This window comes from Odocoileus virginianus, chromosome 10 (assembly GCF_023699985.2).
Source record: "Odocoileus virginianus isolate 20LAN1187 ecotype Illinois chromosome 10, Ovbor_1.2, whole genome shotgun sequence".
Classification (NCBI taxonomy): domain Eukaryota; kingdom Metazoa; phylum Chordata; class Mammalia; order Artiodactyla; family Cervidae; genus Odocoileus; species Odocoileus virginianus.
The window spans coordinates 40674872-40700082 of record NC_069683.1 but is presented as its reverse complement, the minus strand read 5'-3'; the positions used below and the strand labels follow the sequence as shown (position 1 = coordinate 40700082).

The following is a 25211-nucleotide window of genomic DNA, read 5'->3' as shown; positions in this document are numbered from 1 at the left end:
ATACTTTCAGAGTTCAGAGAAGCAGCCAGTAGATTTTTACTTAGGATGGAGGTGGGTGGGCTGCTTCACCATAGCTATTGAAACTCAGAGTTGCAGGTTATGGAAAGAAGACCCCCTTTGGGAGATTTTGTCTAGAGCAGGGGCTCCAGGCTTTGCGTTCTTCCTAAACCAGTTGAGAACCTTCTAAACCTTCAGTTTAGGATCACATGGAGTGGGGTTTGTTGTAGGAAGCCATCAATCACTGCCCATTTGCTATGTAGTTAAAAGCTGTGATCGTGAGATAGGCTGAATGATGGTTCCCTCCCCCAAAAGTGTCCATGTTCTGATGCCTGGAACTGGTCAGCAATACCTTTTGTGGTAAAAAGGATTTTGCAGGTGTAAGTGAGTGAGGATTGAGAAGATTATGTTGGATTATCTGGGTGATTATCTGGGCTTCCCAGGTGGTGCAAGTGGTAAAGATCCCGCCTCCCAATGCAGGAGACATAAGAGATGCAGGTTTGATCCCTGGGTTGGGAAGATCCCCTGGAGAAGGGGGTGGCAACCCACTCCAGTATTCTTGCCTGGAGGATCCCTTGGACAGAGGAGCCTGGCAGGCTACTGTCCAAAGGGTCGTAAAGAGTCGGACACGACTGAAGCGACTTAGCACGCACATCTGGATGAGCCCAGTGTAATCAGACAGGTCCTTAAAGGAGAGTCCGAGTGAAAAGTAGGAACTGTGATGATAGTGGAGAGTGGAGTGATACGGACCTATGGGGAAGAAATGTAGAAGCTGAAAAAAGCGAGGGATGGATTCTCCGAAAGGAATGCACCTCTGTTGACGCTTTGACTTTAGCCCACTGAAACTGACTTCTGACCTTCCCAACTTTAAGACGGTAAATGTGTGTGGTCTTAAGGCACTAAATTTGTGGTAATTTGTTGTATCACAAATATAGTAAAATCAATACAGATGAGTACTGAAGATCAAACAATGAACCTAGCATAGTCCTTGCCTGCCTTCGGTGGCTCTCAGTCCAGTGGGGGACAGAGGCGAGTACAGAGCCAGTTGTGGTAATAGCAGTGAGTGTCTTTATATGGCTGTGAGTTCAGGAATCTGTGGGAGATAAGAGAATTTAGCCTGGTAAAAGACTGCTTGGATGAGCTGGCCTCAGAGGTGCTGCTGAAGGAGAGTTGGAGTTAGGGGATGAAGGAGGCCAAGAAAGAGCTTTTATGGAGAAAGAAGAGCACATTTAAGGTCATCTCAATAAGATCTAAAAACTAGGTGGGGGCTACTGGCCAGGCCTTGCAAGGCAGAAAGCCAGTTTAAGTGGTGTGGATCTTCATGTCACTGTTTTCAGACTAAAGCCTTGCATAGTGGGAGCTAAGATGGAAAAGTCCTGATGTTACTTATGCCTTTAGGGGTGTGTGGTGACGAACCTGACACGATCTGGGGCACCTGCTAGGTCTTTGGCATGGATTTTCCCATTTAATCCAGGCAACAACTGTGAGAGGTAGGGACTGTTATTTTCTTCATGTTATGATTGAGGACAATTGAGATTAACTATTGAGTCCAGAACCACATAGCTTGTAAGTAGTGGGGCTGAGATTTGAATCCAAGCCTTCAAGGTTTGGAGCCCGCATGCTTAGTATTCTCCTCTATGAAAGAAAGATCACTGGGCCAGCAATCAAAGGACCTGAGTTCTAGTGCTAGCCATGCTTCTTCCTCCTCAGAATTCCCATCTGTAAAAGGGTGTAGGAGGTCTGCCTCCCGCACAGATGTTAACCTAAAGGAGATCCTGGAGGAGTGTGTTTTTGCTGTGAACCTCTCTCCTCTCATCAGAGTCTCTGACACCTCCAGAAAGGTCCTTGTTTGTGAGTGAGTCCCATCTTGCAGTGCTGATCACCCTTAAGGGCCATGAGGCAGGTCGGGGAATTTGGCCACAGCAGATCCTTGACATGTCCATATGGGGCTAGAGTGTTTGCATTTGTGGGTGGTGGTAGAGATAGAAAGTGGGCAAGAGATGGGGAGTGGCCTGTCTCAGAGTACTGAGAGTGGGAATATAAGTCTGGAAGGAAGAAGTGTAGACTGCATTGTGTTCCCTGCAAAGACACTAATGCTAGAGGTGACTGAGGGGGAAACTTCCCTGACTTGGAAGTGGGGTGAGGAGCATGCAGTGATTTGAGGCAAGTTGACGTGAGTTCTGGAGCCTCAGTCTCTTCATGCGTAAAATAGGACTAATGATTCAACTTTGCAAAGTATGTGAAAGCCTCCTGCCCAGGTCCTGGCATATAGCAGACATTTCAGTGAATAGGGACCGTCTCTAAAGCTGGCAGTTCGAGATTTCTCAGGGTTAATCCAATACATTCCAGTTCTTTGCAGGATTCCACCTTTCTCCCTGGCCTTTCAGGCTCACTTAGGCACATTGTAATTGGATGTGAAGGGAGGTCTGGCCACGGAATGAGAGACCCGTGACTCTTTGGGAAAGGCCCTATGCTTCCCAGAGGGGAATGGTGATGAGTGGTTTTCAGGTAGCTGCAGTGGGTCTGCTGAGCCATTTTGGAAGCAAGAATATGTTCATCTTGCCAAGTACAAGATTGAGTGTCACTGTTTTGCTTTCTGGGAATAATGGCCGTGCCGATGAAGTAGATTTATGGTGCTGAGGTATGTTAAGGAATGAACTTTTTTTATATTTTAAATGTCTGCATTTTCTTATTAAGGTGGTGGTTATTTTAGAATATTTGGAAAATATTTTTAAAATAAAGACATTCACTTCCACATCGAGAGATGATCACTGCTAACATTTTAGTGTATTTCCCTCCATTCTGTTTGAAGTCTACATAAACTTTTTGTAGAAAATACTGAGCTTAATATGCTTTATTCACCTAACACTATATCATGTGCATTTCCCTGATTATTACTTAGGGGATAGAAGCACCTTAGAATCACCTTTATTTGCTTCTAAGAAGCAATAAGAAGGACCTTCTAAGAAGGTCCTTAGAAGCACCTTTATTTGCTACATAATCGTCTGTTTGGTACATGTACCATCATTTTCTTTATCGTTCCCCATTCAGTAGTTGGGCATTTAGATTGTGACTACTGAAATATATAATACATATTTATAAATATATAAATACGTGTTTCCCCCTAAAATATGTAAAAAATATTTGGCTAGGTTTTTTTTTTTTTTAACTGCCTTCTTAGATTCCTAGAACTAGAATTCTTAGACCAAAGACTAAGTGCTTTTAACTGATGGGGATTATCAGACTAGTTCTGTATACACTGTATTTAAAGCAAAAGTGTTATGGTGTGTTAGGCTGTTGTGGGCCAACTGGGTAAGGTTCCTGCTTCTGACCGTTGTGCACAGGAGGCCTCCTTGCTGCTCGCTTCGCTTCCTGGCAGACAGTACAATCAGCCCCTTGTGCCTCCCCAGTGAAATTTAAGTAATGGGTCAGCTTTTCCAGTGCTTCCCTCCATGTCAGGAAGTTCATCTGTGAATCTAACCTAAATCTTGCCTGCTGCATTTTAAATCCTCCCCCACTGCTGGGTCGCCTCAGTGGACTAGAGCAGAGAGGAGCAGAGCTGCGCTCCTTCTGCAGGCGGCCCACTTGCCTCTCTCCCGGCCTGTCCACCGCGGCTCCAGCCACCAGCCTTATGTTACCCTGGAGGAAACTTGAGGGTCTCTGGCTACTGCTGTCGCAACTAGGAGGGCGGTCCCTGCATCGAGTTGCTGCCGATAACGCCAGGTAGGGTTTCTAAACCTGAGAGTGCCCATGGCAGGGATGCCAGCATCCCAGTCCCTCCTGTGCCCTCTGCAGAACTCGTGGGGGTTAATTAGCATTCAGAGTGGTGCTCTCCTATTGACACTGCAGGTCTATCAGATTCATTCTCTGGGAAAAAAAGAAATGTGGCTGGAGCAGGGATTAATTGTGTTTCAGTCCCAAGTGCACTGGCCAAGTGGTGACTGTGCAGTGAAGGAGGATGGCCAGGCAGGGAGGGGCATTCGAGTGCATTCTGGTGATGGCAGAGCCCACTGTCAGTGTGAAAAGGGTAGGGTCCCACCCTGGGCCTCCCACCTTTGGCATCAAGTAGCTGCTATGCCCTCTGCCTGACGATCCTTGGCCACCTTTCTTAGCCAGCGTCCTTTGTTGAGAGCTGACAGCTTTATTACAGGGCAGTAGTTGTTAATTTGGAAGGGAAATGAATATAGCTGCAACTTCACGGGCAGAAGTAGGCCCCTTGTGTCCGTCACTGAGGCGTTTTAGAGCTGACTGGCAGCAGGCCAGCAGAGTGGACCGAGTCCTTTGGGAGACAGACTGGGGATTGAGTCCTACAGCACCTGTGCGAGTATCCCCGCATGGCTGGAGCCTGAAGGGTCCCTGGGGCCCGGCCCAGGCTGGCTGGCCCCCTCCAGCTCCTGGCTGTCCCCTGCATGTCAGCACCATGAGATCCTGCCTTACTATGCACTGCTCCATCTTCCAGCTTTACCTTCTCAGAAGCTCTGCAGTCTTAAGACAAGGTGCTTTGTTTCGTATTTGCTGTTCCTTCCTTCAGTGCCTGGTACAGTGCTCCTGCTTTATTGAAATAAGCATTCATGAAGCAAAACCCAGTGGTTTTATGCACTCAGTAAAGAAGCCAGCTCTCTAGTTTCATCCTCCATTTGAAAATTCCATGTCAGATGGTTTTTCTTCTTTTGAAGAGGGTTAGCTTTTTTTTTCTTTCCTGCCTCACCTTACTGTGTTCCCATGTTCACTTTGTCATTGAGTGTCACTGGTACTGTGACCTTGACAAGCTGGAGCCCAGTGTCCCCACTGTGAGGCCTTAGCCTAGTGAATGCTGTCCCTGGCTATCTGTGAGAATCCCTCGGAGAGCTTTTCAAAAATACTGATGCCTGGGACCCAACGCCGGAGATTCTGATTTATTTAGTCTCAGCTGGGGCCCCGGCACCGTCACATTCCACAGGTGGTTCTAGTGTTCAGTAATTTTCCCAGAATAAGGAGTAGGACGTCCATCCCTGCTGTCCCGTCAGCACTTTCCCTTTATGGGAGGATCTGTATTAGAAGCCTGTGATGTCTGCAGCTCACATCCTTTATGGAAGCAGAAAGGATGACAGGAGAAATGAGAGGATTGTGTCAGGCCTTTTGTGGGTGGTGCTGGCTTGATGGGGGCCCCTGTGGATGTACCTAGCGTCGCTTTCTGTTACCCAGCTGTGCTCTGGCTATCACTCTGCCTGGTATACCACAGGGGACCTGGGCAGGGTGAGGACGTTTTAGTTAGGGTGAAAGTTAAAAAGGAACAAGAAGGCAGTGAGCCTGCTTATAGTTGGTTCATTAACCAGTGCCCAGATTCACTTTTTTCTCAAATATTTGGAGCATGGGTCACAGGAGGGGCAGGTGGGGAACAGAGCTGAAAGAATGGCGGAGGGTGGTGCTCAGTTTCAGGCTTGAGGACAAACAGGTCAAAGCAGTGGGTGTCTGTGCTGAACGATCAGCCCTTCGTGGCTCTTGGTTACTCATTGTAGGCTAGGACCCCTGAGGTGTCACTTCTGCAGATTTCCTTTTGAATGTTCTAGACACCTCTTCCCAGAAGAGATAATAGGAAACTGAATTCTTATTGTGAGTGAATGAATCCCTTCCTTATGTGTTTGGGTTTACCTGTGGGTTCCTTTACCTGATTCGAGGATGGTTATGCTCCTGTTGACTTGTGTGTTTGACTTGGATGTCCTCTGTTCTATACCTTCCCTTACCCTCTTTAGGGTGTTTGTGGTTGGGGCTTTGTCCCATGAGCATGCTCTCAGACTGAGGGGCTGTTTTTGAGGGTTCCTCTGCTTCTTGGCTTCTGTCTCACGGTTTGGGTACCTCGAGGCCCTCTCAGCCTTAGGGAAGTTGGAGCTCCCTTAAGACAGCCCCCTGTAGTTTTATCAGAGGTGAGGTGGCCTCTTGATTAACCCCTGGGGTGCTGATGGCACTGTTCCTCAAACTCACAGATCCTGCTTAGAAAAAGCTACACACTTTTAATTAACTAATTTATTTATTTATTTAAAAAATCTTTATTTGGTTGAACTGGGTCTTAGATGCAGCACACGGGATCTTCGATCTTTGCTGTGGAGTTGCAACATGTGAACTCTTAATGGTGGCCTGTGGGATCGAGTTCCCTGGCTGGGGATTGAACCTAGGCTCTCTGTATTAGGAGCCTGGAATCTAAACCACTGGACCACCAGGGGAAGTCCCTTTAATTTATTTTTAGTTTTCTCATGCTATTCAAACCGCAATTTTGCTGGCCTTCTATAACAGATTCCCCTGGGGTGCCTGTTAAAAACACAGAATTTCTGGGACTGGAACTTAGGAATTCAGTTTAGCCAGAATCCCAGGCCATTATCAGGTACAGAAATGTTTGACAGTCACTTTTTTAAGTCACCGCTTTGTTTTACAGGGGAAATACAACACTGAGTGGTTAAGTGACTTGCCCAGGATCACGCATTGAGTTCACGCTGGAGCCAAGCCTGGAATAACCTAAGCCAAGTCCAGAATGTTAATATCACCTCATAATTGTGTAGAGCTTTGTTCTGTTTTGAACCAGATTATTACTTTTTTTGTTGTGGGGAGCTGTCCTGTGCATTGTAGGATGTTTAGCAGCATTTCTTGCTTCTACCCTCTGGATTCCAGTAGTATCCCCCCATTGTGACAATCAAAAATGTCTCCAAGCGTTATCAAATGTCCTTGGGGGACGAAATCACCCCAGATGAGAACCACAGCTTTAGCTGCAAAAGCTGTATGTCAGGGATGTTCCCTAATATCATCCTACGACATTTATTTTTATATCTAGGAATTCACTTAAAATTTGCATAGCTGGCTTCTACCCGACTTGGCTCCTGTGCTGGATTACACAGATTAATGAAGTCATGATGAATATAAGCTCTCTCCTCCTCTGTTTTGGCCTGCAGAGGAAATGCATAAATAAACTTGGAAGGACCACTGAATTTGGATTCTAGTCCATGGTTTGCCTGCCAGCCCTCCACTTCCTAGTTGTGGGATCTTGGGCAAGTCTCTTGCTTTCTTGAGCCCCTTTCCTCATCTGATTATGATAGAAATGAATGTTTGTTTTGAATGAGAATTAAGTGACACCTTGAATGTGGAAATGTTTATAAAACATTCGTATATTAAGTGGTGATGATAAGATTCAGGTCTAATTACCAGCACTTGAGGCCTTCTCAAATTCAAAAGTGCAGAACTCAGCACAGCAATTCTAGACTTGTATTTGGCCAAGTATATTACCCTTGTCATCTTTCTGCCCATAAAGTTAATCTTCCCCTCTCTCACTTTAAATTTCATCTCCTCCTTCTTAGTGGCCATAGCAATACCTCTTTGGGGTCATTGTCTCTGCAAGATTGGTTGTTTATTACCTATGACTAGCAAGAGCCAGGTTCTTTTTATGATGAGGTTTCAGAAGGGCTGTCAGATATTTTATGAAAATAAAAACCAATGCCACCTTCCCTTCCCTCTTTGCCAGAACGCAAAGAAGTGCGTGATAATTGGTACTCGAGGCCTAAATGTGGGCATGGAAGCCAGCATCAATCTGTAAAGAGTTGCATGCAAATGAACTTGGAGATTAAAGGTCCCCAAGCTGTTTGGCACAGCAAAACTCAGCTAGTCCAGCACTTTATTTTGCAGACAAGGAAACTGAGCCCAGAGTGGGAACTTGTCTGAGGTTTCACAGGCGCAGAGTAAGATTGTGGCCTGGGCTTTCCAGGTGCTGGCAAGGCTCCTGACACATGTTCATGCGTGTCCAGGCTGCTGATGGGATGGTATGAGGGGAGCCGGCCCCATCCTGTATCCGGGGTGCCGTGGCTGCCCCGTTTAACATCAGGTATTGCTTAATAGGTCTAAGATCATCTGTCTTTGCTCAGTTTTTTATGGATGGAACTTTCCCAGAATTCACAGAGTACACAGCATGATTTCCACTGATTATTACAGCAGGATATCCTGAGGCAGAAAGGTACCAGTTTCATTAAAAACACTGAACACCATTTAAAGTGGTTATACATTTTCTCCTACTATGATCTGCTTCTGTATCATCATCACCGCTGATACTAATTGTTAGTATTATTAATACTTACTGCCCTTTATTAAGTGTCTGCTGTATGCCAGTGCATGTGATGTGTTTATCATGCCCATCTCGATCAATCCACCCAAAAACTCTACTGAGAGGATACTGTACCTACCTATCTGTGTTATAAAGGGGAAACAGGGTAAGAAACTTAGCTCAAGCTCACAGAGTGGGAGGGTGAGCTGAGATTCAAACCCTTCCAATTGATGAAACCAGAATAGGCTTTTTCCTGATCTGTCCCTGACTCCCTTGGGGGCAGTTACTGTGAATCCCACCAGCCCACTCCTCTCTAGCCAAAGCGGATGCTTAAGGACCTGCTGTTTGTTAGATGGCCAGTTTGAACCTCCGGAGCTGTCCTTACTGGGCGGCTCACAGCTCGCTAGGTCACCGCCTGCCCTCGAACATTCCCTCCCTCTCAGGCGGTGCCGAGAGACCGAGACTGAAAGAGAAGAGCTGTCCCCAGCTCAGGACCTCAGAGGCCAGTTGGCTAGGGAGGCACAGTATTAAGAGACCAAGGCCTAGATTTTGGCTGATGGATCGCTTAACCCTCTGGAGCCTCATCTCTTCCAGCTATAAAGTGGAGGCAATTCCTGTTTCACATTTTTTTTTTTTTTTTGGAGAGTGTGAGATGAAGTATTTCATATTAAAGATGTTTATAAACTCTGGATTTATGTGGGATTGTGAGCCTAATGATTACTCAGTGCCTAGTGCGTCACCGTCACCATTGCCGGAGGAGGATAGAGTGGGAGCCTGGGGGAGAATGTGCAAGGGAGTGAAATGTAGGGACACTTCGGGCAAGAAGAAGCAAGCCGATCTTCCTTTTCCACTCATTTCAAAGGTCGTCTCACTCAGCCTTCCACCTCCGTACAGTGTCAGTGCACCTTGTGTGGATGTTTCTGCTTCCTTACCTGTGCTGGAGGAAGTAGTCACAGGTGTTGATGGGGAAGTAGGGGTTTCTGCAGGGTTCCCCCCCACTGATACTCACCAGAGGGCCCCATCCTGCTCTTCCCTAGGGCAAAGGAGGCTGCTTAGGGGAACTTGGGTTGTTTAAAGGGAAATTGCTAATAGATACTTTGGATTATGGTGACTTGAGGAGTGCAGAGAATTAAAAAAAATTCTTTCATCATGAAGGTAGTATAAATATTTTATATCAAAAATTGGATAATAGGGAAGAAAGAGCACTGATATTCATTTCATCATAATGTATTTCTTCTGGATTTTGGGGGAAGGTGGGGGATAATAATTTTCATTTATTTTAATAGATATACATAATGGCACATTTTTGACAGGGTACAAAGCAGTGAAAAATAAGTCTTTTTATAGAACATGTTTTTAGTAATTTCTTGCATATGATTTTGACCCTTTCACTTAACATTAGTTGATCTTTATTTGTCTAAACAATGTCTTCTTTCCCATTTTAAAAGTTTTGCAGGCAATATATGTAAAAATATACTTAAAATTTTTATTCTTACATAAAATGGACAGCACAATACCAAATTGGTAACAGTGGTGACATGTTACAAGTGACTTTCATTTTTATTTATTTTTTTAAAAAATTTTGTAAAAGTTTATTTTATTAAAGTATAGCTGGGAATTCCCTGGCAGTCCAGTGATTAGGACTCCATGCTCTCATTGCAGAGGGCCTAGGTTCAATCCCTGGTTGGGGAACTAAAAATCCCACAAACTGCCCATGGTGCGGACAAAAATAAATGAAGTATAGATAGTTGATGTAATTACTATGTTAATTTCTACTTCACAGCAAAGTGGTTCTCACACACACACACACTTTTTTTCATATTCTTTTCCATTATGGTTTATCATAGGATATTGAATATAGTTCCCTGTGGTATACAGTAGGGCCTTGTTGTTTATTCACTCTATATGTAATAGTTTGTATCTGATAATCCCAAAATCTCAGTCCATCTCTCCCCCTTGGCAACCACAGGTCTGTTGTCTATGTCTGTGAGTTCATTTCTGTTTCATAGATAAGTTCATTTGTGTCATATTTTAAATTCTGTGGATAAGTGGTATCATATGGTGTTTGTCTTTCCCTGTCTGATGTACTTCACTTAATCTCTAAGTCTGTGCATGTTGTTGCAAATGGCATTGTTTCATTCCTTTGTATAACTGAGTAATATTCTGTTTTATATATATACCACATCTTCTTTATCCATCTGTCAATGGGCATTTAGATCGTTTCCGTGTCTTTAGAGGCTATTGTGAATAGTGCTGCTATAAACATTGGAGTGCATATATTTTTGTTGAATTATAGTTTTGTCTGGATATATTTTATTTTTTATGCTTTTATTTCTAAATTTTCTGCAATGAGCAGAAATATTCAGAGAAGTATACAAGGAGATATTGTCCATAATCTTAGAATTAACACTTTGGTCTATTTTTATTGAGTATTTATTATTTGCATTTTATAAACATAGTTGAAATTATCTTTTATATCAGGAGTGGGTCTTGCTTGGTTTTCATTTAACATAAGCATTTATTAATCTTGATTCTTCATAAACTTTGTTTTTAATGACTGTAGAATATTCTGTCAAGTAGAAACACTATTTTAATCATTCCCTTATGATTGGACAGTTAGGTAACTTCCAGTTTTTACTGTTAAAATAATACCACAATGAACAACTTAGTGAACACAGCACTTAGAAGTGTCAGTCCTGAAAAAAATCAGTCCAGAGTTTAGAGAAACTGTCTTGCCAATGGATGGGTATGCGGCAGGCACTCAGTGGTTGCTTGTGCTTAGTGAATGAGGGGACTGGAGTGAAGGAGTATTCTATCAATGAGTTCAATAAATGATAACATGAAAGAACAAAGAATGTTTTACAGCAGTGAAGGCCTGTCAAGGGGGACCCCAGGATGAACTGCAAAATCTAAGCCACTCGTACCCTGATAGCTGCCAAGTTTTTTAGAGGGTTCTGCAATTTCGGCCATGAAGGTATTGGGGGAAAATAATGATTTGCAAAATTGTGCAGTAGGAATGTATAGCTTGCTCTGCCTTTGTGCCACATTGACAGGTCAAGTGACACTGATGCTTTTCCAGTCCCTGGAGGAAGGGAACATGGCAAGAAGGATGAAAACCTAAAGGTGGTTTCTTGTTGGACTGTGTGCCACCCAAATGGCCACTGAAACCAAATCAATTTGTGGAAGGCTGTGACGATTTTCTTGACTTGAGTTTCTCTTTCAGAATTGGATAGGAGAATAGAATGTCTCTAAAAAGTGTCTCTCTTTATTTGTGCCTGGAGCGCTCTGTAATTTTGGCCTTATCAGAACAGCCTGTCTGTTTTGAATTTGGAACCATTTACTCCCTTTTTCTTTACACTGTGAGCTATTTATATGCCAAAAAGCACAAGTGGAAGCCTTTTCACCTTCTCACTCACGACTTCAAGAAATAAATAAAGAAAAGCAGCTTTCTCTAGACTCTCTAATCCCTGAGCGTTGGCAACAAAGAAATGAAAAATACTCAAATGTAGACATCTGTGTGGTGGTGATGGGCAGTGAGAAGCTCGGCTGCTGGATCCTATTGTGCTATTTCTTGGCCTTTCTGAGGATTCTCTGGGGAAAGGAGTCCTCGTTCACTTGGCAGAGCATACATCCCATATATATTCGGTTTGTCCATTTATTAATTCTGTTCATTCCTTCACTCATTAATTCTATTTGGTTCACTTTAGCTATTGATCACGTAATGTTGTATGTCATGCGGTTTCAAAGCCATAGTGACACAGCTGTGACTAAGACTTCCTTCCTGTTTCATTCAAGGTTCAGTGGCAGTAATGAGAAACCAGCTATTCTAAACAGACATGGATTGAATACAGTGGATTAGGTGCTTACATCATTGTTGGAAAGGTGGAGGAGGGAGATCTAAGCTGACATGTGACAGTGACTCCTAAAACAAGACTCTGAAGACGGTTCATTAGTGACTTTTCTTTTTTCTTTTACTCCCTCTTTTGAACTCTTATCCCCTGCCCCCAGTTTATCTGTCACAGCTTTTAGACTTTTCCTTTCTGGGATTAATGGGCTATAAAGTGTTAATGATTGAATGTGTTGTTATTAATAATAGCTGTCACTTGAGAGTCCCTTGGACAGCAAGGAGATCAAACCAGTCAATCCTAAAGGAAATCAACCCTGGAATATCCACTGGAAGGACTGATGCTGAAACTGAAGCTCCAATACTTTGGCCATCTGATACAAAGAGCCTACTCATTGGAAGAAACTCTAGTGCTGGGAAAGATTAAGGGCAGGAGGAGAAGGGAGGTTGAGATGGTTGGATGGCATCACCAACTCAATAAGCATGAGTTTGAGCAAAATCCAGGAGATGTGAAGGACAGGGAAGCCTGGCATGCTGCAGTCTGTGGGGTTGCAAAGAGTCAGACGCGACTTAGTGACTAAACAACAACAAGCTGCCCTTTTACTAAGTACCCAGCTGTGTGTTAAGATCTTTATATGCCTTCTCTCAATTCTCACATCCTCTGTTACATACTTAATAGTATTATCTCCATATTACAGATAAGGGACCTGAAGTAAATAAAAATTAAGTGACTTACCCAAGATAATTCAGTGAATAAATACACATGAATTCAGGCAGTATCCCTGATGAGGTGCTTGCAGTTTAAAATAAAAGCTGGGCCAAAGAAGATATACAGGTGGACAGTAAAGTGAAAGTGAAGTCTCTCAGTCATGTCGGACTCTTCGTGACCCTGTGGACTGCAGCTCGCCAGGCTCCTCCATCCATGGGATTTTCCAGGCAAGAATACTGGAATAAGTTGCCATTTCCTTCTCCACAGGTGGCCGGTAAGCCCATGAAAAACTGTTCAACATCACTAGCCAGCAAGGAAATGCAAATCATAATCATAATGAGATGCTACTTCATACACAATAGGATGTCTGTATGCAAATATATATATATATTTATTTTTTATGTCTGATCTTATTTATTTGTTACTCTTAGAACATCTCAAGTGTTGGTAAGGATGTGGAGAAATTGGAACACTAATACAGTGCTGGTAAGAATGTGCAGCCACATATGAAAACCAGTTTGCAGGTCCTCAAAAGTTTAAACATAGAGTCACCTATGACTCATGAATTCTACTCTTAGGTGTATACTCAAGAGAAATGAAAACATATATCTGCATAAAGGCTCAGGCAAAGATGTTCATAGAAGCATTATTCACAGCATTCCCAAAGTGGAAATAACCCAAATGTCCACCAACCAATGAAGGGAGAAATAAATGTGGTACATCCATGCAGTGGAATATTATTTGGCAGTAAAAAAGGTGAAGTATTGATATCTGCTACAAGGACAAACCTTGAAAACATTATGTTAAATGAAAGAAATCAGGGAATTTCCTGGATGTCCAGTGGTTAAAACTGCTTCCTTCTACTCAGATCCCTGGCAAACTAAGATTTTGCAAGCTGTGCAGCACAGCCAATAAAAAGAAAAACAGAAGCCAGTCACAAAAAATGACATCCTTTGTTACTCCATTTATATGAAATGTCTAAAACAGGGAATTCTGTAGTGGTAGAAAGTAGACTGGCCTTCCCTGGTGGCTCAGTGGCAAAGAATCTGCCTGTAATGCAGGAGACCCAGGTTCAGTCCCTCGGTTGGGAAGATCCCCTAGAGAAGGGCATGGCAGCCCACCCCAGTACCCTTGCCTGGAGAATTCCATGGACAAAGGAGCCCGGCCAGGTACAATCCATAGCGTCACAGAGAGTTGGACACAGCGAAAGTGATTAAGCAGCGGCAGAAAATAGATTAGTGATTGCCTAGGCTGGGAGGGATGATGGCTAAAGGGTATGGAATTTCTTTTTAAGGGGGGTAAGTGTTCTAAAATTGAGTGGGATTATGGTTGCACTACTCTGACTCTACTAAAAGCCATTTCACTGTACACTTTATTTTTAAATTAAAAAAAAATTTTTGGCTGCACCAAGTCTCATGAAGGATATTAGTTCCCTGACCAGGGATCAAACCTGAGCCCCCTGCAATTGAAGCGTGGAGCCCTAGCCACAGGACTGCCAAAGAATTCTCTCATTGTACACTTTATTTTTTTAATTTTTTAATTTATTTTTATTAGTTGGAGGCTAATTACTTTACATCATTGCAGTGGTTTTTGTCATACATTGACATGAATCAGCCATGGATTTACATGTATTCCCCATCCTGATCCCCCCTCCCCACTCCCTCTCCACCCGATCCCTCTGGGTCTTCCCAGTGCACCAGGCCCAAGCACTTGTCTCATGCATCCAACCTGGGCTGGTGATCTGTTTCACCCTAGATAGTATACATGTTTCGATGCTGTTCTCTCGAAACATAAAAATGTGGAACGCTTCACAAATTTGCGTGTCATCCTTGCGCAGGGGCCAAGCTAATCTTCTCTGTATCGTTCCAATTTTAGTATATGTGCTGCCGAAGCGAGCACTCATTGTACACTTTAAATGGCTGAGTTGTTTGACAGGTTTACAACTCACTAAGTTGTTGTTTAGTCACTAAGCTGTAGCTGACTCTTGTGACCCTGTGGACTGTAATCCACCAGGCTCCTGTCCATGGGATTTCCCAGGCAAGAATACTGGAGTTGTCATTTCCTTCTCCAGGGGATTTTCTCAACCCAGGAATTGAATCCACATCTCCTGCATTGGCACAAAGATATTTTAACCACTGAGCCACTAGGGAAGCCCCATTAAGTTGTTACTAAACCAAAAACAGTGAGAAGGAAAGCCGGGAAGGACAATTCTTACCCAAAGAAATGAATTACTAATGGTAGAATTTAGGAAATAGTAGATAAATCCCATACAGTTCTCTTACATTTTTGGCTTGTGTTAATTTGTCCTCACTAGGATGGATTTAATTTAGCTCAAAATTAAATATTTAATTCCCAGTTGATTGTCTGGTTGGTGGATCTAGAGGTGGCTTTCTCAGCTGTCTACTTTTCTGGGTTTTTCAGTTTTTCTCTGAGGTGTATGTATTGCTTTTATAAGTAGGGAACCAAAAATAGACTGTCATAAACTATGTATTCCATTGGGTTGTGCAAAAAGAACATCATGACTTCTCCATGTTGTGCTGCTTGAACTAGTTTGAGACTTTTGTAGAATCCTATCCTAGAAAAGACATTTTGGGGGGAAAAAAGTGAGAGGTAACACAAGTGTGTGCCCTGAATTGAGCTGGTGTCAGAATCCAGTCACTTCTCGAAGCCTCCTGCCTTTAATCCTCTCATTTCTTATTTGCTCTTTGTGTCTAAGAACCACCAAGTTGTTAATGATCACAATGTTGTATACAGTTTTGTGCACAACTTTACTTGTGAAAGGGAAAGATGATCAGGAACATGAGGTAGGGGTGGTGGTGATGGGTGGTCAAATTGAAAGGAAGAAATGTAGTGGGATCTGTGCCCTTAGGTAATTTGTTCCATTGCCGATGCCAGCATTTCATAGTCTACTTGCAACCCCGTAAAATACCTCATGAAAGTTACAAGGCCTTCACAGACGGGAAATTCACCGTAGCCCCCATCTTTCTACCTGAGGTAAGACCATACATAGTTTTGTTTTGCTTTTTAACAGGATTTATGGATCAGTGAAGGAAAACGTATTGAGATCCAACTGTATGTTTGAGGGCAGAATTTGCTGTCAAGAAATCAGAGTAAAGCTGAGGATTTACAACCCATGAGAGGCTTAAATGGAGAGTTCTTTTCCCATTGCACATTAAGTAGGCAACTTGGAGCATGACCTGTATTTCTCAGGCTAGAAGTGGCGAGCTCTGGGCCCTGAGGCCTTCTCGTTTACTGTGTGCACGTGTGTTTGTAAGTAGGGTCTGGGTGCCTTCCAGGTAAAAGGGCTAACTGAGGAGTAAGATTGGGGGGAGCAGGTCTACTAGTTTCCTGGCCCCCACCTCACCCCAGAGAGCCTGCCAGCACTCTTCTGAACACCCCCTGGGACCCTGGTTCTCTCTTTTCCTGCTGACACCTGGGACCTTTAAGAGCAGGCCTGGAATAGCTCACAAGTATGGTAGAAAGAGCAATCTCAGAGAGCAAAGTTTGGGTCCTCATTCTACCACTTACAAGAGCTCTCTACTTTTGGGCAAATCATTTATCCTTAAGGTTTTCCTAATCTTTAATAGAAATAATGCTACTACCCTCCATGCTCATGGTGAACCCAGGCACACCTTGGAGATATTGTGGGTTCAATTCCAGATCACTGCAATAAAGCAAATATTGTGATAAAGAGAATCTTGTGAATTTTTTGGCTTCCTAGTACATATGAAAGCTGTGTTTATATTGTAGTCTGTTAAGTGTGTGATAGCATTATGTCTTAAAAAAGGCACATGGGTGTTAGTCACTCAACTGCATCCGACTTTTAGTAATCCCATGGACTATAGCTCGCCAGGCTCCTTTGTTCTTGGAATTCTTCAGGCAAGAATACTGGAGTGGGTTGCCATTCCCTGCTCCAGGGGATCTTCCCGACCCAGGGATCAAACCCAGGTCTCCTGTATCATGGGCAGATTCTTTACAGGCTGAGTCACCAGGGAAGTCATATACCTTAATTTAAACATGATGCTGTTGGAAAAATGGCACTGATGGATTTGTTCAATGCAGGGTTGCCACAAACCTTCAATTTGTAGAAAGATACAATATCTGTGATGTGCAATGAAACAAGGTGTGCCTGTATTAAATGAAAATCATACAGAAAATACATAGCACAGTGCCTGAGACACACTTCTTTTGCCTCCCCTTTCCCTCACCTGATTCTTACACTAGGTTGGCAGAGAAAGTAACTACCTCTGAAGGCCACCTGTTGGTATTATTAAAATATTTTTCCCCCACCTACCTATTTTTTGTGTTAAATTTTAGTCTATATTGAATGCATTTCTCCAAAATAAAAACCCATGGAATCAAAAAATTGATTAGAGTAAGCAGTCCAATAGAACTTTCTATGATAATGAAGTGTACTTGGCTATTCTCGGCCTTGGGCTTCCCTTGTAGCTCAGCTGGTAGAGAATCTGTCTGCAATGGAAGAATCCCTGGTTTGATTCCTGGGTGGAGAAGCTTCCCTGGAGAAGGGATAGGCTACCCTCTCCAGTATCCTTGGGCTTCCCTGGTGGCTTAGATGGTAAAGAATCCACCTGCAGTGTGGGAGACCTGGGTTTGATCCCTGGGTGGGAAGATCCCCTGGAGAAGGGCATGACGACACACACTCTTCTTGCCTGGAGAATCCCCATGGATGGAGGGGCCTGGCGGGCTACAGTCCATGATGTCACAAAGAGCTGGACATGACTGAGTGACTAAGCACAGCAAAGCATTCTTGTTCTTTTACTCTTCCACTCAGATTTTAAGATCAGTTTGTGAAGATCTGTGAAGAACCTGTGAAAGATCGATTGGTTTCACATCGAATTTATAGGTTAAGGAAGAAGCAACATCTTTATGACATTGGGGTTCTCTAGCTCTCCTTTCATTTAGGCCTTTTAACATTTTTTCAGTAAACCCATATTATTCTCCATGAGAATCCTATCAGAGGTTCATAGACCAAAGAATATTGGATGGGTGGCCATGAGGACAGTGAATGAGAGCAGAATCTAGAGGCAAGGGAGTCAGTGAAGAGGTGAGACAAGATGAAAGCTTGGATTTAGGACTGTGAGAAGGGAAAGGAGCCAAGATACACCAGAGACATCTCCTAGGAAGGATGGACAGGGCCTAATCAGTTCTTTCAGGGCAAAATAAGGCAGAAGAATAATACACATGCTGTCATTTATTAATATCTCACTGAGTACCAAGCAAAGTGCTGGCATGTTACCATCGTCATTACTTCTCACAGTGCTCCGGAGTAGATATTGTTACTTCCATCCTCCAGGTGAGGAAACTAAACCTCAGAGAGTTTAAGTAACTAACCTAAGGTCACCCAGGGGAACCAAGCTAGAGTTCACATCTCGATCTGCTTCTGCCCAGAGGCCACTGAACACTTGTCTAATCTTGGGGTTTTTTCAGAGTTTATTGAAGGTACTTCATGACAATATGCTAGACCTTTTGAATTTTATGACGGAAATAAAAGTGATGAAAATCCTCTTTGCAATCATGGTCAGAAAATAAAATTGGAATGTTTACCTAGTTTTATAATGTTTGGTAAAAGATCTAGACAAGCTGGAATTTATGAGAGTCCAGACCTATAAAATATGAGTTGTAGAGAGGACAGGCAAAGTAATGCCTTTGCCAGCAAAGGTCTGTCTAGTCAAGGCTATGATTTTTCCAGTAGTTGTGTATGGATGTGAGAGTTGGACTATAAAGAAAGCTGAGCACTGAAGAATTGATGCTTTTGAACTGTGGTGTTGAAGAAGACTCTTGAGAGTCCCTTGGACTGCACAGAAATCCAATCAGTCTATCCTAAAGGACATCAGTCCTGAGTGTTCATTGGAAGTACTGATGCTGAAGCTGAAACTCCAATACCTGGAATTTGGCCACCTGATGCAAAGAACTGACTCATTAGAAAAGATTCTGATGCAGGGAAAGATTAAATGTGGGAGGAGAAGGGGACAACAGAGGATGAGATGGTTGGATGGCATCACTGACTCAATGGACATGAGTTCGGGTAAACTCCAGGAGTTGGTAATGGACAGGGAGGCCTGGTGTGCTGTGGTCCATGGGGTTGCAAAGAATCGGACATGACTGAATGACTGAACTGAACTGAGAGGACAGGAGGACAGCTTTGGGGATGGAGATCGTGTGATTCTGTGTAAAGCAGAAGGACTTTTGAGTTCTGGAAGCTTTCTTGGTCATGTATTTCTGGGTAACAGTGTGTTGATTTTTTTTGTCCATTGGTCAGAAGAAAAAAAAGAATGGCCTTAATTAAAACTTCTATTGTCTTTGCCACAGAGGAAGGAAGCCTTTTGGAGGTTGTCATGGTGATGTCTGAATGACACTGCTGAAGTGGGTAGAGATTGCCATCCAGAGCCCTGAAATGTGCATTTATCATTTCCCCTGCCCCCCTGAGAGGCCTGCGGAGCCAAACTGCACAGCTCTTTAATCACCTTAAATTTGAGTTTGAGCCAGTGTGCATGCATGCACGTGTGCGAAGGAATGAGCTCTGCTTGTAGCCATGGTTAGAGTCATAAAGTCTGAAACCCAATTTCTAATTACTTTGTGCTCCTGAAGCAAAATGGCATATGTGAGGTGCTCGTGAAAGCTCTCAGGAAGCAATTAGGAGGTACACCCTTTCACATGGCACAGCAGGACAGCTGGGGAGGCCTCCTCCCCGTCCCAGCCCTCCTGCCCCCTCCTGGCACTCAGAAATCTTGCCTGGCACACCTTCTCCATGGGCAGTCCATTGAACGAGGCTTGCACTTAATGCATGACAATTTTAAATGTTGCCACTTACACCCATTCTCCCCCTTCTGCACCTAACTGCACATGGGCACCTTCAGTCAGCATGCAGGCAGAGTGGCTGTTTCTGACAGTAAAACCAGGCTCTTTTGCTGGCTTTGGGGTTTCTGCACGGTGTGATATGGGTATGGGAAGGGGAAGCAGGGAAGAATGATGTTGTGCAGTTGAGTAATAAGGATGGATTTTCCAGAGCTCAGTCTGCAGGTGTGAAAAAGACAGGCTTATGACACCACCCGCCCCCCACTGGGTATCTCTTCCATAATCTTTCATGTAGAGTGGTATTGTGACAAAGAGCAAAGAATTTGCCCTCAGAGAACCTGGTTTATTTTTGGCTCCGCCTCTTTGCTAGTCCTGTGAAGCTGGGCAAGAAGTTAACTTTGGGTTCCTCTTCCATAAAGCTATAACAATGATGCTAACTCCCTCTCCAGGCATTGTATTGCATGACGTGTTGCTTTGTCAGCTATAAGTGCTGTTTAAGCTGTAAATTCTAATTCATTAAGCTCATATTGTACACTCGGCTCTGTGTTGAGGCGAGAACAATAATCAGAATAAGATGGAAGGGAGTTCCCTGCTGGCCCACTCATTGCTTTCATTGCCGTGGCCCAGGTTCAATCCCTGATCGGGGAACTAAGATCCTGCAAGCTGCATGGTACGACCGAAAAAAAAAAAAAGAATAAGCTGAAAATGTACTTAATTCTGCCTGATGTTAGGCTTCTAGGTGGAGATGATCCTCACACTGAGTCTTAAAGGATGGGTATGAGTTAGCCAGGGAGACAGGAGACAACCTTCTAGAAAAAAGGCAGTGTACGCAATGACACAGAGGCATCACTGGGGAGCAGTGAGCCGTGAGCCAGGGAACAAATCATGATGGGTGTTTATCCAGAAGGTGAGGGGAGCTGATGGGTTATTATTTGAAGGCAAGGAGTGACAACAATTTATAGGTTTAGAAAGACTACTGGTAGTTGTGTGGAGACTGTTGAAAGGGAATTGGGGATAGGTGGGTGAGTACAGAGATAGGATAATGACCTTAGAGGCCACTCCTTGTCATCCAGTGAGAGTGGCCCTGGGGATGAAGAAGGTGGGCTGGCCTGCTGAAATCGAAAGTGGAGTTGAGAGTCTGTGACTGAGATGGAATGAGGGAAAGTGGTAGAATGATTCCAACAATTCTAAATGGTATTACTGTTGACATTGTGAAATTTTCATTGTGCAGGACAGCATCGTTAAGCCTCTTGGGTCCCCTGCCCACTAAATGCTCCCTGGTGGTTGGGGCAACAAAAATGTCACTGTAATTTTTCCAGATGCCCTTGGTTAGTAACCATAAAATGGTAGTTTCACCAACATGGGGAATAAAAGAGGAGAAATAGGTGGGAAGAGTCCCCCTTGTGAACTATGTTGATTTTATATTTGATTGACCTCTTGGTAGAAGTGCAGGCAGTTGGACCTAGGGATCCAGAGCTGAAGAGAGTGGACACTGGAAATACTGCTTCAGAAGACATACCCATGGCAGCAAAGAAGCTTTCCAGGGAGGATATTTAGCACAGGGCAGGGGCAGGGGAGGCGGGTGGATGGCAGAACTTTGGGGACCATCGTGTATCCTGTTTGATCATGTGTGTTGGGGAGGACACGCAGTATCTCAGGGCCTACAGGGGAGAGGAAACTGAAGCTCAACAACAGCAAATGACATTTGCAAATTTGTCTTTTAATCAGTTTGGTGATTCCCCCCTTGACCAACCAGCATTCAGATAAGGCTGGATTTGCCCCTTGGGCTCTTTGATGTCTTTCTTTGTGACCAGTTGGACTAAGTGTCTCAGTGACAGGGCTATTTTTATCCCTGCCTCTCCTTGGGTTTAGAAATCTTTGTGCATTAGTAAGGAGGCTTTTCACAATTTGCTTTTTTCCCTGCAATGGCAGATTTTTCCTTGGCGCCTTCTGTGTTCTTGGTTCACTGATTAATAGACACTTGAGGAATTGCAGGGAGGCATTTAACATGCATCAGATACCATCACTAGCAGAGAAAATGATTCACTGAGCTCTCTCTCTGCTGTCTGCGTCTCTCCCTGCCAACATAGCTTGACGTTGGGGAATTGAGTCTGAATCTGGAAAAACACAGTTTAAATGTGTGATTCAGAGTCAGTGACGTGTGTGCATGCGTGCCCAATCACTCAGTCTTGTCCGACTCTCTGCAGCCCTATGGACTGTAGCCCTCTATCCATGGAATTTCACAGGCAAGAATACTGGAGTGGGTTGCCATTTCCTCCTCCAGGAGATCTTCCCAACCCAGGGATGGAGCTCAGGTCCTCTGCATCTGTTTCACTGGCAGGCAGATTCTTTACCACTGTGCCACCTGTGATGTGCAGCTGTCTCCAAAGCGGGGGTCTTGGAGAGGTGGATAGTGAGGGGTCTAAGAGGTTTGGTGTTCCCATTTCCTTTACATTACCTTCTTCAAAGGCAGGAGTCATTCCAGGTTAGAGATAAGTTCTAGGCTCTAACCTTCAGGCCTTGAGCCAGTACCCATGCTAGGAGGATTGGGACTTCAGACCGGGAGGTGGATTTTGTTTTCAGTGTGAAGATGCTAGTCAGAATGGCTTCTAGTAAGCCCTTGTTGTTGTGCAGTCACCCAGCCATGTTTGACTCTTTGCCACCCCTTGGACTGAAACATGCCAGGGTTCCCTGTCCCTCACCGTCTCCTGGAGTTTTCCCAAGTTCATATTCATTGCATCAGTGATGCCATCCAGCCATCTCATCCTCCGACACCCTCTTCTCCTGTGCTCAATCTTTCCCAGCATCAGAGACTTTTCCGATGAGTCATCTGTTTGCATCAGATGACCAAAATACTGGCCTTTTATATGTTCATGAGTTCTCACAGTGAATATACTGGGGTGGTTTGCCATTCCCTTCTCCAGTGGATCACATTTTGTCAGAACTCTCTGCTATGACCCATTTGTCTTGGGTGGCTGGCCCTGTATGGCATGGCTCATAGCTTCATTGAGTTACACAAGCCCCTTTGCCATGAAAAGGCAGTGATTGTACAAGGTACAAGGTTCAGTTCAGTTCAGTCGCTCAGTTGTGTCCAACTCTTTGCGACCCCATGAATCGCAGCACGCCAGGCCTCCCTGTCCATCACACACTCCCAGAGTTTACTCAAACACATGTCCATCGAGTCAGTGATGCCATCCAGCCATCTCATCCTCTGTTGTCCCCTTCTCCTCCTGCCCCCAATCCCTCCCAGCACCAAGGTCGTTTCCAATGAGTCAACTCTTCGCATGAGGTGGCCAAAGTACTGGAGTTTCAGCTTCAGCATCAGTCCTTCCAATGAACACCCAGGACTGATCTCCTTTAGAATGGACTGGTTGGATCTCCTTGCAGTCCAAGGGACTTGCAAGAGTCTTCTCCAACATCACAGTTCAAAAGCATCAATTTTTCGGCGCTCAGCTTTCCTCACAGTCCAACTCTCACATCCATACATGACCACTGAAAAACCATAGCCTTGTTTTCTTCTTTCCTTGGAAATATAAGGAGCCAGTTTGGCCGTGATGTTTTCATGGAGAGTAATCCATCCTTTGACTCCACTTCAGACAGTTGGACCACCCCCCCCCCCCAACCCCCGTCATCCATGTTTCCAGAGTTGGAGTCAAAGTACCTAGGTTTGAATCCTGCCTCTGCCCCTACCTGACTGTGTAATCTTGCACAAACCCCTTAATTTTTCTCATCCTCAGTTTCCACATCTGTAAAATGGACATTGTAATACTTGACTTTTAGAATTGTAATAAGGTGTGAGATTGTGCCTGCAGAGTGCCTGGAATATGATATTGATATGATATATGATTTACCTACTGCAGTAACCGTTACAGATCTCTGTCTCACCTTGTGTGGTTCTTTATTCACAGCCCTCTGACCCCTGCACACACATTTTGGGCTATCTGCAGAAATCTGACACTTCAGCATGGTGGGCTCTCTAGGGATATGGGGAACTAGTGAGTTTTCTTTAGGGAGAGGGGACCTCGATAAGACCATCTCTGCTACTTACCTCCTTGATGCCAGTCATCATTTAGACGGTCTTTCACAGAACCTACACTGCAGTGTGGGTAGGGAAATGGAACCCAGTTCTGGCTCTAAACCCATACTCTTCCACTGACTTTGATGTCTCGCCACTGACTCCTCCCTTCTTGAGGCCTGCTTTGCCCTGCCTCCCTGCCCCACCCTTCCCCCTCCGCCCCAAGAAAATAAAAACTAGAGTAGAACAGAGAACCCTGTCAGGATATTCTGTCTGGGCTTCGTGTTTTGCTTACTGGAAGGTCTGGGTACTCTGGGTCCTGTGGGTTATATGCCTTCTTCCTGCTGGGCTCCTGACCCGAGGTTCCCTTCCTGAATGAGCATCACTAGGAAACTGAGAAGGAAATGGGTTTGGGTGGGGGCTTTCCGAAATCATCCCATTTTGCCCTTGTCTAGAAGTGAGGTAGGCAGCGAGAGCCCCTCCCTGACCGGATTTCTGAAATCCTTCCCCCTGCCTCCGCCCCCCATCTCAGCACTGAGAGTGGGGTTGTCCCCCTCTCCTGGGCTGCGGAGGGATGCCGGGCAGTCCCCCAGTGTTATTAGGACTCTGGAGTCCCTTGGCTGTGTCAGTACCATTGCTGGAAGACCCCAGAGGGAAGCTGGGAAATAGGCGGCCTTAGGAGGTCCTGAGCACACCTGTGAGGAAGCGCTGTGGAGGATGGACCGGCGCCCTAACCTGGTTCAGGACACCCCGCGGAGGCTGAGTGGGCAGAGCAGCAGCAGGAGGTTCCTCCCCCTGGAATGTGGCTGGATGACTTTCCCTCTCACACCCTACAGACAGCTTCCAAACAGAGACCCTGCACTTTAAATCCTCGTGGATATCCCAGGGCCCTGGTGCAGGGAGCCTTTAGATCTCTGGGCTCATACGTTACAGGATAGCCCTGGTTTCTGGAGTGAAGTGCTAAGTGTCAAGGTATACGCAGGCCATTCTACACTGTATACCCACACATGAGCTCATACATGTGTCCCTGTTCATGTTTCCTCCTTCCCTCACTGCCCTGACCTTCAGGCAGCAGGCAGAACAACTTTGCTTGCCATGTCCACTTTGCTGTGAGTACCAGGGAGTTACCTCCTTTCCTGTCACCGCTTTCTCAGCCTCACCAGTGCGGAAGGGGACATGGGGTAAAGGAATCTAGTCAGTAGCATCAGGTGTCAAGGGATGGAAGGGCTCCCTGGGCTCATCATCTCCAACCTATTCCCATTTTACAGACAAGAGAACTGAGGGCCAGAGAGGGAAAGCCACCTGCCTGCATTCCCCTTTGCCTGGTGTTGTTGTTTACCTTGAACAAATTAAATGCCTGACGTAGGGTGCAGAGCAGACATCGTGATGTAGGAAAACAGTTTGGCTTCTGGACCTGGATTCTATTGGAAATCCTAAATCCTGAAATGTGTGGTATGGGACAAATGAATTAACTGCTTGTAACCTGTTTCCTAAGATGAGAATACCTTGCAGTGTTAAAGTGACCGTTAGAGGTAATACATGCAGGCATCTCAGGCAGTTACTCATCATGGAGGTGTTCAGAAAGAGGTGACTGTTACTTTGAATATAGCCCTAGTGGTTTGTTACTAGATCCTGGCTGCATTGAACTGTGAAAGCTGTGTATCTAAAAGAAAAGGCTTGACATAGGTATTGTTAATCTTAGTGTAAGCTTCCTGTGAAAAGGGGCTAAGGAACCTAAGCCAGCCTCCACTATAGGGCTGTGAACACCTGC

General features: G+C 44.6%; 1 protein-coding gene and 1 non-coding gene across 10 annotated transcripts in view; one reads left to right on the top strand and one right to left on the bottom strand.

Annotated features, from left to right (window-relative positions):
• Nucleotides 1-25211, top strand: part of PLEKHA7 (pleckstrin homology domain containing A7) — a 211352-nt gene that overhangs the window by 85028 nt on the left and 101113 nt on the right. The window lies entirely within an intron of this gene.
• Nucleotides 14402-14508, bottom strand: LOC139037294 (U6 spliceosomal RNA). The gene has a single exon (XR_011490115.1). It is a non-coding gene; the product is annotated as a U6 spliceosomal RNA (small nuclear RNA).